Genomic DNA, 14,330 nt, shown 5'->3' on the forward strand with positions numbered 1-14,330 from the left:
TCCGCCCCCACCATGGTCGAATCAGAGCACTCAGACTTTGTGCTGCCTGAACAGCGTCACTGCTTCCCAGTGGCCACGCCACTGACCCCAGGAGGGAGAAGTGCCCTCCAGACAGCCAGTAATAAAGGAACTCTCGACCATGCTAGTTATCCAGAGTATACAGGGCTGAATGCGTCATACCTTTGTTCTTGACAAGTCAGGACTAGTGCTGGTGTCCTGTCTCTTTCTCGCAAGATCAGGTTCCTGGGCATCCCACTTCACCAGGACTTTCCTTGCCATCAGAGTGTCCTCCTGCAATCTGATCCCCTCCGCAGCCCTCCCGTCCCTTCCCTGCTGCCTTCGGTGACTGTGGGCTGAGCTAGCAACTTGCCTATTCACTACTCCTCTATCTGACTGTGGTCCTTCCTGACAAGGCTGACAGGTCTTTTCCCAAGGACAACACCCCCCCCCCCCCCAAGGGAGGGACTCCTCTATACTGTGGTCCTTCCTGACAAGGCTGACAGGTCTTTTCCCAAGGACAACACCCCCCCCCCAAGGGAGGTGCTTCCCTGTCACTTCCTAGATACCTTGGCCTCTTTGTTGCCCCTTTCTCTGTCCCTTAGTCTCCGGCTCCAGCAGCAGCAAGATGGGGCAGGAAAAAAGTAAACACTTCTTAAAATGCAGGGATGAATACAAGGTAAATAAAAATCAGTTCATTAAACTTGAATAATTGAGAGGAACAAATTAACTTGGTACCCTGGCCTGCTCCCCAGCGTGACTCCCTTCGGGAGCTGGCTCTCAGCCTTCTCTTCCTAGGTGAGCTCATTCACTCCTATGATTGTAACTGTTTCTGTGCTAATAACTCAGATTCAGGTCTCAAGCCCACATCATTTCCTATAAAGTAAACTCATACAACTGCCTACTTAATATTTCCATCTCAGGGCCTTATCCACATACGTCCAAACCAAAAGTCTTTTCTTCTTACTCCTTAGAGCAAACCAAGGCCCTATCCACATGTGTCCTGGTAATGCATGCTGTCACTATTTATGTGGGTGCTCCAAACAAATCAAGATCTGGCGTGATTCCTTGCATTCTCTCAACTACCACCAATGGACCCACGTGTGGTCTCAGGGGTCTGTCCCCTCCCACATGGCTACCTCGCCGGTCTTATGTGCCTCAGGTACATCACTGCATCAGCCCGCCACTCTCCACACCTGCTCCCAGTAACTTACCAACTACAGTCCATCCTGCACGCAAGCCATCAGACTTCTGCTCCCCTGCTTATCAGCCTCAGCAACTCTCCAGTGAATGTAAAGTCACACCCTTTCTCCCTACTGGCCTGAGGGGGCCCTAAATCAGAGTCAGCGAACTATCATCTGTAAAGAGCCAGATAGTGAATAATTCAGGCCTTGCAACCCCTATGGTGGTGCTTCCATAGCACAGAAGCAGCCACGGGCAAAACATAACAAATGAACTTGGCTGAGCTCCCATGAAGTCTTATCAATGACACCAAAATTTGAATTTCATATAATTTTCACATTGTATTATTCTTTTCGATTTCCCCCCAACAATTCAAAATATTAAAAACAAAATCTTAACTCACAGACAACAGAAGCAGATGCTGGGCCAGATTTGGCCTGTGGGACATCGTGTGCCAGCCCACTGCTTATGGGTAAATTAATGATGAACCCAGACCATCCTTCCGACAGCTGCTCATACCTTGTTTCCCTAGATCAAGTGCCCAGCCATACTGGCCTTCCTCTGTGTCAAAATCCTCTCATCTCCCACCTAGACCTCTGCCTCCATTCTTATGACTTAGAATCCAGCTTCCTTCAAGTGGGACTGGCTCTTCATTTATCCTCTATCCCTCCACCACAACGCAACCTCTTTACAATGGTCTTGCTTATTCTCTCTCTGAAGTAGCATGTATACCCAATCCTAACATCCTTTTTTCATAGCACTTTTCACTGCAAGACATTACCTGCATAGAGCCAAGCATGTCATAGCTATTCAATAAAAGGATGACTGAGATAAAATAATAATTCTCCATACTCATATACAAAACAATGGGAACATTGAAATAAAAGTGGCACACCTTGTCAAATACAAATACTATAGAATGATCATCTTTCACATGCTAGCAAAGTTGATACATCCCAAGTAAAAAAGAAAAAAGCCTTTTCTTTTAGTATCTACATACTAAAGAGAAAGTAGATAAATATACAATATTATACAGCCAAAAAGAGAGAAAGAGAAAGAGAGAGAGAGAGAGAGAGAGAGAGAGAGAGAGAGAACAGCAGTTCTAAGTTGATCTCTTAATTCATTGCAATTTTCAAGATTAGAAAAAAGTACAGCACTGTCAAATTCTGGGAGAAAGCTTAAATCAAGTAATCATTCAAGGGTACAGGGGAGCTCAGGCAAGAACACTAAGCCTTCAATCACCCTCCATCAGTTCACTCACAAGACAGGTCCACCTTAGAAGGGAAGTCATAAAGATCAGCAGCCACCCCCACCCTGCCCCTAGCTCACAAGGCAGGAGAGTTACTTCAAGACATGTGAGCCAGCACAGTACACATCCTTTAAACTCACATCGCAGTATATTTAAAAAATCAAAGATATGGCTATCTTTTTATATCTCTTTAATCATATTTCCAAAGACATATAACTGATAAAATGTATTTGATTTTATTCTAAGTCTTATGTGTAAAGAGGAAAATTGTTTCAATCAAAATGATGCATTCTTAGTTATCTCATTGTGCATTGCAGATATATCTGATATGATAATGTGCTTTTTAAAAAAAATCCACTTTTATGGAAAAATAAATGCCAGCTCTTAGATCAGGAAGATATTGAGAGTAGGCACCTTTGAGTTCCCCAGGTACAGGTCTGCACACATGGTGGGGGCTCTCGGCTAGAGCGTCAGTTTCTGGGCTTTGCCTGCTGACTGGTGATCACCTCCACATGAAAGTGCCTGTCTACTTGTGTATTGTTGCATTTGATTTGCTAATATTTTAAAGGATTTTTGTGTCTTGCTATTAGCCTAACATTTTCTTCTGTGTTTCCGTTAGATTTGGTATCAGGTAATGTGACTTTACAAACACATCAGGAAATGTTTATTCCTCCTCTATTTCCTGAGAGTGTGTAAGTTCAACATTATTTGTTCCTTAAATGTTTGATGGAATTCACCTGTAAAACTGTCTAGACGTGAAATTGTCTTTCAAGGTTTTGTTACAGATTTACTCTCAAGGCAGCAGTTTTCTTAAAAATATATAGGACTCTCCAAAAGCTTTTGTTAGTTTGAGTTATACTGATTGACACTGTAGTGTTAATAACTAAAAATCGAGGCATTGTTAAAGCATGAAGGTATACAAGGGAGTGGCTACATCATCACAGGGCCATGTGGCCTCCGGAGAACACCATAGTAACTTTTGAGAGCATAAAAGTCAAAAGAAAATAATTCTATAACAGTGCAATTTATATTTTAGTGAAAATATAAATTGCACTGTTATAGAAATGGTTTTGATGCTGTGGATCTTCTGAAAGGGTCTCAGAGCAAACAAGAGACTCAACTGGCACTTTAAAAACCATGGGCCACAAGCACTACTGCTGAGGTGGCTTCAAGTGAGAGTGGAGTTTGCTAAGTTTCATCTGCATGGATGCCCCGTCTTTAGTCTACACATCTTTCCTGACCTCAAACTATGAAAGAGCTTTGAGAGCTGAAAGCTGCCCCGTCACTTGGAGATGGACTAATTGCTGGGTGGTCCTATGTCACTGCTTGTTTTCCATCACCACTGTGTATGTCTCTCTCTTAACTATTACTCATCGACTCTACAACAGCATCTCTTAGCTCTCTGCAGTTCGTGTAGACTCCAGAATGCAGCAGTTCACAGACTGATTTTTATCCTGGGCCATATTCTTTCTGGGCACCTAAAATTCACCGTACAAATGCTTATTAGCTTTTTTCATAAAGATCCATGAATGCTATAACATTTTCTGAAAAGTAGCAGTGAAATATAAACTATGCTTTACAATATTGTTCCTTTTTATTCTTGCCTGTATTATTTTAACAACACCATTGGCAGCACTTATAACTATGAAACAAAAACTTTATGCCTTATGGGATTTGCTGATTTTTGAAGAAAATAGGTGGTATTATCTTTTACCTAATGATACCAATACTAATGATACCAATACCTTTAGTCAAACTATAAAAATAGATTTGTGTCCTGGTAACGATGGCACACCCAATCCCCACATCTGGGTTTCTAAAACAATTTTTTCAGTAAAAGGAACCAGGGTTCCTTTCAGGAATTGCTGATTCTGCCTAGAGCTTGGAATATCCAAGATGAGGCTGGAACATCTTATAGTAGCAGAAAGGAAAGAGGTGCTCAAACTCAGACACAGCATACACACACATACACACAAACACTACAAACACCACCCACACACACACACACACACATATAATGTACCCCACACATACATATCCACACACACATATACATACAACATACAGACATGCATATACCACACCTACCACATACATCCACCCACATATATACACACACAACACACACATACATATACACCACACATACCACACATACCACACACCCACACCCATATACATAGCATATACTGTACACATGCCACACACAAGACACACATAAACATACCACATGCATACACACAACATATACACATACATACATGGATCACATACCCACATCCACATATATACACAGAGCATATACCACACACATGCCACACATAAACACACCACACACATATATATGCAACATAAACCACACACACCGTACACAAACACACACACAACACACATACACACATGTACATACCAGACACCACAATCATATCACGTACAAGTGAAAAGGAGGCACTAGAAAGAGCTCCCTTCGACTAAAGCTAGACCAACATGAGCAGCAAAATAAATAATATAGTGTTAAATGATAACCCCAGGTATCAAAGTAATATCAATGAATCTATGCTCATTCAATAAATAATAGAACAAACGAGGAAATGGAGAACAGATAGCACTCCTATGCAGAATCCCAAATAATTTGTGCAGCCACTTCCGCCCTCAAAACATATTCTTTTCTTCATAAATTCATTCCCTCCTGGAGCATAGTATGGAAATGGGGACGCAGTCACTTCAGAGTGGAGGACCTGGAACACACATCCCCAGCAAGGTGAAGAAGGCCGACGTCGACCATAGTGGGTCATGCTGACCCTGCACACCCTGATGTGACATGAAGAGAAGGCATAAACTCCGTGGGACCTTGAAAAGCAGTGCACAAACCCACACCATCAGACAGTCTGTGAATATCTACCTGACTAGTCCTCCTCCAAAACATCAGGCCATCAAAAACAAGAGTCAGAAACATCACAAGGAGACATGAACATGATATGTGATGTGTCCTGCAAGTGGCGCAAACAGAAAAAGGAAGAGCATTATGAAAACACTATGACAATCTGAACAAAGTACGGGCTTTGGATAATAATAATGTACCAATATTGGTTTATTAGTTGTGACAAATGTATCATGCCATAGTAAGATGTTGACGGTAGAGAAATGGGCTGGGGTACATGACAAGTCTACCATTTTCGCAAATTTTCTGTAAATTCAAAACTATCCAAAAATAGTCTGTTCAGTTTTAATATTGTTCATGTCTTTTATTATTGACTGATGAGATATATTTTACTCTGGCTATTTATAGAATTAAGTCCTATGACCTTGAATTCTTTAAAATGCATTGAATATGTAATTCAAGAAAAACATATCCCAAATTTAATGTTATTTCCCGTGGAGAGGAAATTAAGAATTATACATAGGGCACTCTTTAAAGGTCACTTAACATGCTTGAGAGTTTTAAATTTTTAATTATAAACTTAATTTTTAATTCCTATGCTTTTAAAGCCTCTCCTTTGTAAGAGCAAAGCAACACATGCAGGTTACAATGTGGCAGGTGAAAGTGAGTCCCATCTGCTCACCCTTTTCAAGAGCAGGGAGCAAGCAAGGTATCTGATGGAGCCCCAGTCCTCCTTTTCATTTCCATTACACCTTATTTTATTCATGAGTTTCCAGGCTTTACATTTTTTTTCATTGTGAAGCGAATTCTGCTCTTTATTCATTCTTAGGATTCAGAGCACAAACACTAGCCATTTCTGTACCCTCCAATTGGGGCTTTATGGAGAGGGGCAAATCTTGTCAGCTAGGAACATTTTATATTTGAACGAACTCTGACAAACAGCCAAAATGTATTTAGCAAAGTCACAGGGGAGGCGGAGTCACAGAAATCAGGGCGGTGGCAGAAACAATATCATCACCACCACAAAGTCTCCCTCCTAGCGCTGGTGTGTAAGTGACATGTGAACATCACAGCATATTCAGAACGGTGCTGGCACCTGCCATTAGCAGAGGCCGGGCTAGGATGCTTCAGAAAGAGCATTATTTCTTTCTACACATATTTATTTTATTATACCAGCCAGTCCAAGGACTAGTCTCTTTGAAAAATATGAAGAAATTGAAGACATCATGAGACACAGTTAACACTCCCCACCTGATTTACAGATTTATCAGTTGAGAAAACAGTCCTCTAATAAACAGATTTTTAGTTTTGTTGGTGAATGTTGAACAAGATTTGTTTGTTTGTTTGTTTTTTAACCAAAAGAGTAAAAATATACTTACTCATTTTGAAAAATTTAAAATTCTTTATTAGCATTTACTCATTCTTTTAATCAGGTCAATTACTATTTGCCTACCAAGTATCTCACATTATTTTAGAAATTGTGTTAGGTGCTGATAATTCAAAGTTTAAAAGGATTTATTATCTAGCCAGTATCAAAGACCACAAACACTTCATTTTAAGTGACTGTATAAATAGATGAATATTTGGATATAGGTGAAGGTTAGAGTGTAAGGGGGACTAACAAATCTTTGGAAGGAGTCTAGATATAGCACTGAATGTAAAAGGAGCCCTTACACCATGTTAAAAAAAATTACTGAGCATTAATATAAAGAATCATACGGATGCCAAACACTCACTACAGGTGTGCTCAGACAGACATGGATTTCAAGGACACCTCTTCTTGGATTCGCCAGTCAGTCTGGCTTTCCCAGCTCATTGTGGTGAAACACGTACTGACGGGTTGTGTTTGAGTACAACTAACAACACAACCTATATGCCTTATTCAATGAGAGAAAATGTAATATCTCTGATAAGAGACCCACTGAGGTAAGGTGACTCTATTGTGGTTGATTTGACTCTCATTCAATTCTGTTAAACCAGTTTTCCAGAAGCCAATTTGCCAAATTTACGATGTTCACAATTATTAGTAAGATTTTAAGAACGTTTAATAAGATAAGATAGACTAAAAAGCTTTTGAAAAATGCACTGTTTCTTTTTGTTGTCCCCAATATACATGCATTTGTGCTTAGATCAATGCCAGCCTCTTGTGAATAGAGTCAAATCAGAATAGTTAATAATATATATTTTCTTCATGTGGTAAATAAAATCTAAGTAATTTAGGATTTCTGATGTTCTGCTTGAAAAAGCATGGATTTTGGCATGTCCAATTTAAATTTCAAAGAAACAAGATCCCACTCCTCTTGCTTTGCTTGTCCATTTCTTCCCCTCACATACATTTTTAGAAGAGGGACTGAACTGGAAGACACTGGTGAACCTGGAGTTTTAAATGATTTTTAAAACTTTTTGCAATATTTTAGGCACATACAAGGGCAACGTTTTCCCTATGACACAGGAAACGTGCAATATTTTAGCCTCTGTCTCATTCTAATTTACCATGAAAGACCTCAAATGTATCAATGATTTTGAGAAGAGAGTGGAGAGCAGGTTGTAGTGGGTGGGCTGAGGCTATAAAACCAACCTGGAGTCCTAGTGTCATCATATGAGAAGTAACAAGGGCTGAATGAAGGCAGTAGCAGTAAATCTGGAAGAGAGGGGACGGATTTGAAAGGTCCCTAGAAATTGCAGTCATTGGCAAAGGTTGGTGAAGGGTTGTATGGCTTTCTGGCTTGTGTTTCTTTGTGGATATGGTAACATTGTTAGAGTGAAGGACATAAAGAATAAAGGAGGAAGAGAAGCATGTATGCTTAAGGAACATGTGGGACAACTTTGATTGGTGAGTTTGAGATATTTGTTCATCCATTTGGCAAATACTAATTCAACACGTGCTCTCTGACAGGCACTGTGGTAGATCATGGTGAGATGTCAGTGAAAAATACTAATGACACTCTCTGCCCTCTGAGAAAGTACATGGGCCACCTCAATGTCATTGTCTAGTCTACAGTAGTATAAAGAAGGACAGATCCTGGAAAACAGAACACAGATTTAGGCTGGAAATGGCAAAATCTAAGGTATTTTTGTATAGGTGAGAATAACTGGAGGAATACACTGCTACAGAGATCAAACTCTGGGGCCTGCCAGTATAGAGAGACTATACAAAATAACTCAGAAACGCAGAAACAAGATGAAGTGAATTATTCAAAATCACAAGTTAAATTTTTGTTCTAACCACAATTCACTGCAATAGAGATTCTGAATAAGTAAATGTTATACATTTGGTTAACTAGATTTGTGGCACTCTCATAATTGATCTAGGCACAGTTTGCTTGCTTATGTACTTATTTGTTGGTTGATTTTAAGAAAAACCTAATGCACAAAACTGAGAACATGGTGATAATCTCATACAGGACCCCTGCATCTTCTGTCTCCTCCCACCTGTGGCAAGCATTATTTTGGACAGTGTTCATCATTATATATGTACACATTCCTGGAAAGAATAGGTGTATTATAAGAATTTTAAAACAACGTATATTATTTTAATCACGTTTAAATTTAGAAAATTAAATTTATAAATTGTTTTTAATTTATAAAAATGATATGTTTTATATAATCTTTTGGGGACTTTTTTTTGTTTGTGATGTTTTCATTTCTCTTGGATAAATGCCTAAGAATAGAATTACTGGATCATAGAGTAGGTATATGTTTCACTTTATGAGAGGTTGCCAAAAGGGTGGCAACATTTTAGGATCAATGAAGTTTTACAAATAAGCCAACAAAGATTTTGATTAGGATTACATTGAAATTATCAATATCAAGAAAATTGACCTCTTAATATTAACTTACCTAATCCAGGAATATGAGATATCTCTATATTAAGGTCTTTATTACCTCTAAAAATGGTTTATGTTTTTCACGTAAAGTCTTGCACATATTTTGTTAATTTATTTCTAAATATTTTATGCATTAATTGTAATTGTAAATGGTAATTTTTGAAACTTCTAATTATTTGTTGCTTATATAAGGAAATAAACTGATTTTTATAAATTGATCTTATATACTGAGATCATGATACCTTCACTTATCAGTTCTAGTGATTTTTTGGGGGGATAGATTCCATGAGCTTTTTTGTTTATACAATTCTATCATTTGTAAATAAACAGTTTTACTTTTTTCTTTCCAAAATTTATGTGTCTAGCTTGCCTTTTTGTACTAGCTACATTTGTACTCTCCAGTACAATGTAGAACAGAAGTGGGGTATGCAGACATTTTTTGTCTTCCTTCCAACCTTAGTGGGAAAACATGCTATATTTCATCATTAAGTATAATATCAAAGTCAGATTTGGATATCATAGCTGTGCTGGTCTTATAAAATGAATCAGGAAATCTTTTATCTTCTCTGTTTTCTGAAAGTTTAAGATTAGTATAATTTCTTAAATGTTTAATAGAGTTTCTAGTAAAGTCATCTAGGCCTAGAAGTTTCTTTGTGGAATTTTTTTAAATTACAAATTCAATTTTTTAAATCAGTAGAGGTCTACTATTTTTTATTTCTTGTCCTAAATTACGTATTTCAACTAGTAAACTTTTCCTATTTAATATTTCAGTTTTATGGTTTCTCATCCATATTTTATATTGGTAGTATCTTCTCTTGTCTTTTAGTATGTTTTTAAAGCTGATTTTAAATTCCTAAGTTTATACTTTAGTATTTACACTTCTGATAACAATCTATAAATCTTTTCTTTGTGTGTTGTTTGATAAAATGGTGCTGTACAAATGCCTTGTTTGTTTGTTTTTGGCTTTTGAGCTCATTTTTCTCCTAGGGGTATCAGCTACTCTGATAAGACTGTGGAATAATGAAGGATGGTCAACCAAGCCCTAAACAGTTCAGGGAATGGGCAATGGATGGCCAACCCAATGGCCCAATGAATGGGTCATGTGTTCCAGTGTCCTTGGCTCCAGAAAACCACAGTCAGCTGCTTTCTATCTGACCAGACAAGTCCATGGGATATGGATTCATGATTTCTAAAATCTTTTATAATACCCCTTTACTCCAGAATTAGGAGAAAACAATCCTAGAGTTTAATTCATCAGCCCTGGAGTTTGGAGGGCAAGAATGAGAGGCTACTGTGTGAGCGAAGGCAGTCACCCTCAGATATCCTCAGGGTTTTTCAAGCACCATCTTAACGTGATTCCTGAGGACATCTGACTGAGCAAGAACTTTGGGTAATTTCTGTTGTCTCAAAGCAATGGCTGGGGAAAGCATGACTAGAAATTCAAAAATATTTATGCTTTATCCTTATACAATACTGCTGGGTATTGTTTTGCCTCAGGCCAAGGCCACTATTCACAAACAAGTTCAAAGACCTGCCATCCAAGAGTTTACAAAAAAAAAATATTTATTTATAAATTCAGTTTATTGGGGTAACATTGGTTAATACAATTATATAATTTTCAGATATACATTATAATTTGACATCTATATATTTTATTGTGTGATTACCACCCAAAGTCCAGTTTCCTTCAGCTACCATATATTTGATTCCCTTTACCCACTTCCTACTCCTCCTAACCCCCTACAATTGACCCCCTTTACCCTATCTCCTCCTTCCTCCCACATCCCCTACCCTCTGGTAAACACTATTCCATTGTCCATGTCCCTGAGTCTCTGTTTGTCTGTCCTGTTCATTTGTTGCTTTTAGGTTTATATCCCACATATAAGTGATATCATGTGATTTTCTACTTTTTCAGTCTGGCTTATTTCACTTAGCATGATTATCTCGAGGTCCACCCATGTTGTCACAAATGGCAGTATTACATCTCTTCTTATGGCTGAGTAATATTCCATTGTATATATGTACCACAGCTTCTTTAGCCAATCATCTATTGTAGGACACTTCGGTTGTTTCCATGTCCTGGCCACTGTGAATAATGCTGCAATGAACATTGATGTGTAAATATCTTTTTGGATATGGGTTTTCAGTCTTTGAAGTAAATACCCAGTAATGGGATTGATGGATCATCATACGGTAGATCAATCTTTAGTTTTTTGAGGAACCTCCATACTGTTTTCCATAGTGGCTGTACCAATTTGCAGTCTCACCAACAGTGTATGAGGGTTCCTTTTTCTCTGTGTCCTCTCCAACATTTGTTATTACTTGTCCTGTTCATTATAGCTATTCTAACAGATGTGAGATGATATCTCATTGTGGTTTTGCTGTGCATTTCCCTAATAGCTAGCAATGTTGAGTATCTTTTCATATGTTTATAAGCTATTTGTATGTCCTCTAGGGAGAAGTGTCTGTTCAGGTCCTCTGCCCATTTTTTTGATTGGGTCATTTCTTTTTTTTGTTGTTATTGAGTCACATGCATTCTTTGTATATTTTGGATATTAGGCCCTTATCGAAGACGTTGCTTGTAAATATATTTTCCCATTCAGATGGTTCTCTTTACCTTGTTGATGGTTTCTTTTGCTGAGCAGAAGCTTTTTAATTTGATATAGTCTCATTCGTTTATTTTAGATTTTACTTCCCTTGCCTTTGAGGACAAATTCATAAAATCCTCTTTAAGGCCAAGGTCCTTGAGTTCAGTTCCTATGTTTTCTTCTATGCATTTTATTGTTTCAGATCTTATATTCAGGTCCTCAATCCATTTTGAGTTAATTTTGGTGTGTGGTAATAGACAACAGTCTAGTTTCATTCTTTTGCAGGTGGCTTTCCAGTTTTCCCAGAACCATTGATTGAAGAGGCTTTCCTTTCTCTGCTGGATGTTTTTGGCTTCTTTGTCGAAAGTTATTTGCCCGTATACATATGGGTTTACTTCTGGACTCTTGATTCTGTTCCACTGGTCCGTGTGTCTGTCTTGCTGCCAATATCATGCCATTTTGATTACTGTTGCTTTGTAGCATAATTTGAAGTAGGGCAGAATGATGCCTCCAGCCTCATTCTTTCTTCTCAGGATGGCTTTGGGAATTCAAGGTCTTTTGTACTTTAGATGCAATTTGGATCCTGATTCAAACAAACTACGTATATGACAATTTAGGGAAATTTAGACACTGACTGATAATATGATACTAAACATTCATTGTTCGTTTTTTGAGGTGTGATATTGGTATTATAACTTTAAAATAGAGAGGAAATCCATGTATTTCAGAGATACAATTTTGATTTCTTTTAATAGATTCTTATAGTTTTCATTATATAGGACCTTCACATGTTCCATTAGATTTATTCCCAGGTATTTTATTCTTTTTGTTGCAGCTTCAAAAGGAATTATTTTTCAACTTCTTTTTCTGACGCTTCATTGTTATATTATAGGAACGCTATGGATTTTTGAACATTGATTTCGTATCCAGAAACTTTACTGTATTTGCTTATTGTTTCTAGTAGTGTTCTTATGGAGTCTTTAGGGTTTCCTATATAGAGAATTATGTCATCCACAAATAGTGACAGTTTGACTTCTTCGTTTCCTATTTGAATGTCTTTTATATCTTTCTGTTGCCTGATTGCACTCTCTAGGACCTCCAATGTTATATTGAATAACAGTGGCGATAGTGGACAGACTTGCCTTGTTCTTGATCTTAGAGGGAAGGTTTTTAATTTTTTCACCATTAAGTAAAATGTTGACTGAAGGCTTGTCATATATGGGTTGTATTATATTAAGGTATTTTCCTTATATACCGATTTTGTTAAGTGTTTTGATCATAAATGGATGCTATATCTTGTCGAAGGCTTTTTCTGCATCTATTTATAGGATCATATGATTTTTATTTTTAAATTTGTTTGTGTGGTATATCACATTAATCAATTTCATATGTGGTATTTCATCCCAGGGGCACAATTCCCTGTGCCCCTGGGATGAAACCCACTTGATCGTGGTGTATAATCTTTTTAATATGTTGCTATATTTGGTTCACCAGTATCTTATTTAGGATTTTTGCATCTGTGTTCATGAGCGATATTGGTCTGTAGTTTTATTTTTTTGTGTTATCTTTACCAGGTTTACCAGAGTAATATTGGCCTCATAAAATGAGTTGGAAAGTATTGCCTCCTCTTCGGTTATTTGGAAGAGTTTGAGGAGAATAGGTATTAAATCTTCTTTGAATGTTTGGTAGAATTCACTGGTGAAGCCATCTGGTCTTGAACTTTTACTTTTTGGTAGGTTTTTGATGATTGTTTCAATATCCAAACAGATCGGTCTACTTAGATTTTCAAGATCTTGATTCAGTCCACGAATGTTGTATTTTTCTAAGTACTGGTCGATTTCTTCTAGGTTATTAATTTGGTGTTATATACTTTTTCACAGTATTCTTACATGATCCTTTGTATTTCTGTGATATCAGTTGTAATTTCCCCTCTTTCATCCCTGATTTTGTTTATTTGTGTTTTTTCTCTTTTCTCTTTAGTGAGTCTAGCCGGGAGTTTGTCAATTTTATTAACCTTACCAAAGAACCAGCTCTTTGTTGCATTTATTTTTTCTATCTTTTTTTTTTGTTTTCAATTTCATTTATTTCTGCTCTAATTTTGATTATTTCTTTCCTTCTGCTGACTTTAGGCTTCATTCATTCTTCCTTTTCTAGTTTTTCAAGAAGAAGCATTAGGTTGTTTATTTGGCCTCATTTTTGTTTTTGGAGATAAGTCTGTAATGATATGAACTTTCCTCTTATGATTGCTTTTGCTACTTCCCAAAAGTTTTGATATGTTGTACTATCATTATCATTTGTTTCTATGTATCTCTTGATTTCTCTTTTTATTTCTTCTCTGGCCCAGTTATTCTTCAGTAGCATGTTGTTTAATCTCCATATATTTGTGGTTCTTCCTGCTTTCTTTTTGCAGTTAATCTCTAGTTTCAAAGCTTATGATCAGAGAATATGGTTGGTATGATTTCAGCCCCCTTATATGTGTTGAGGCTATCTCTGTGTCCCAGTATGTGGTCAATCCTTGAGGATGTTCCATGTGCACTAGAGAAGAATGTATAAGCAGCTGTTTTGGGATGGAAGGCTCTGTAAATGTCAATTATGTCCGGTTTGTC

This window comes from Pteropus alecto, unplaced genomic scaffold (genome assembly GCF_000325575.1).
Source record: "Pteropus alecto unplaced genomic scaffold, ASM32557v1 scaffold186, whole genome shotgun sequence".
Classification (NCBI taxonomy): Eukaryota; Metazoa; Chordata; class Mammalia; order Chiroptera; family Pteropodidae; genus Pteropus; species Pteropus alecto.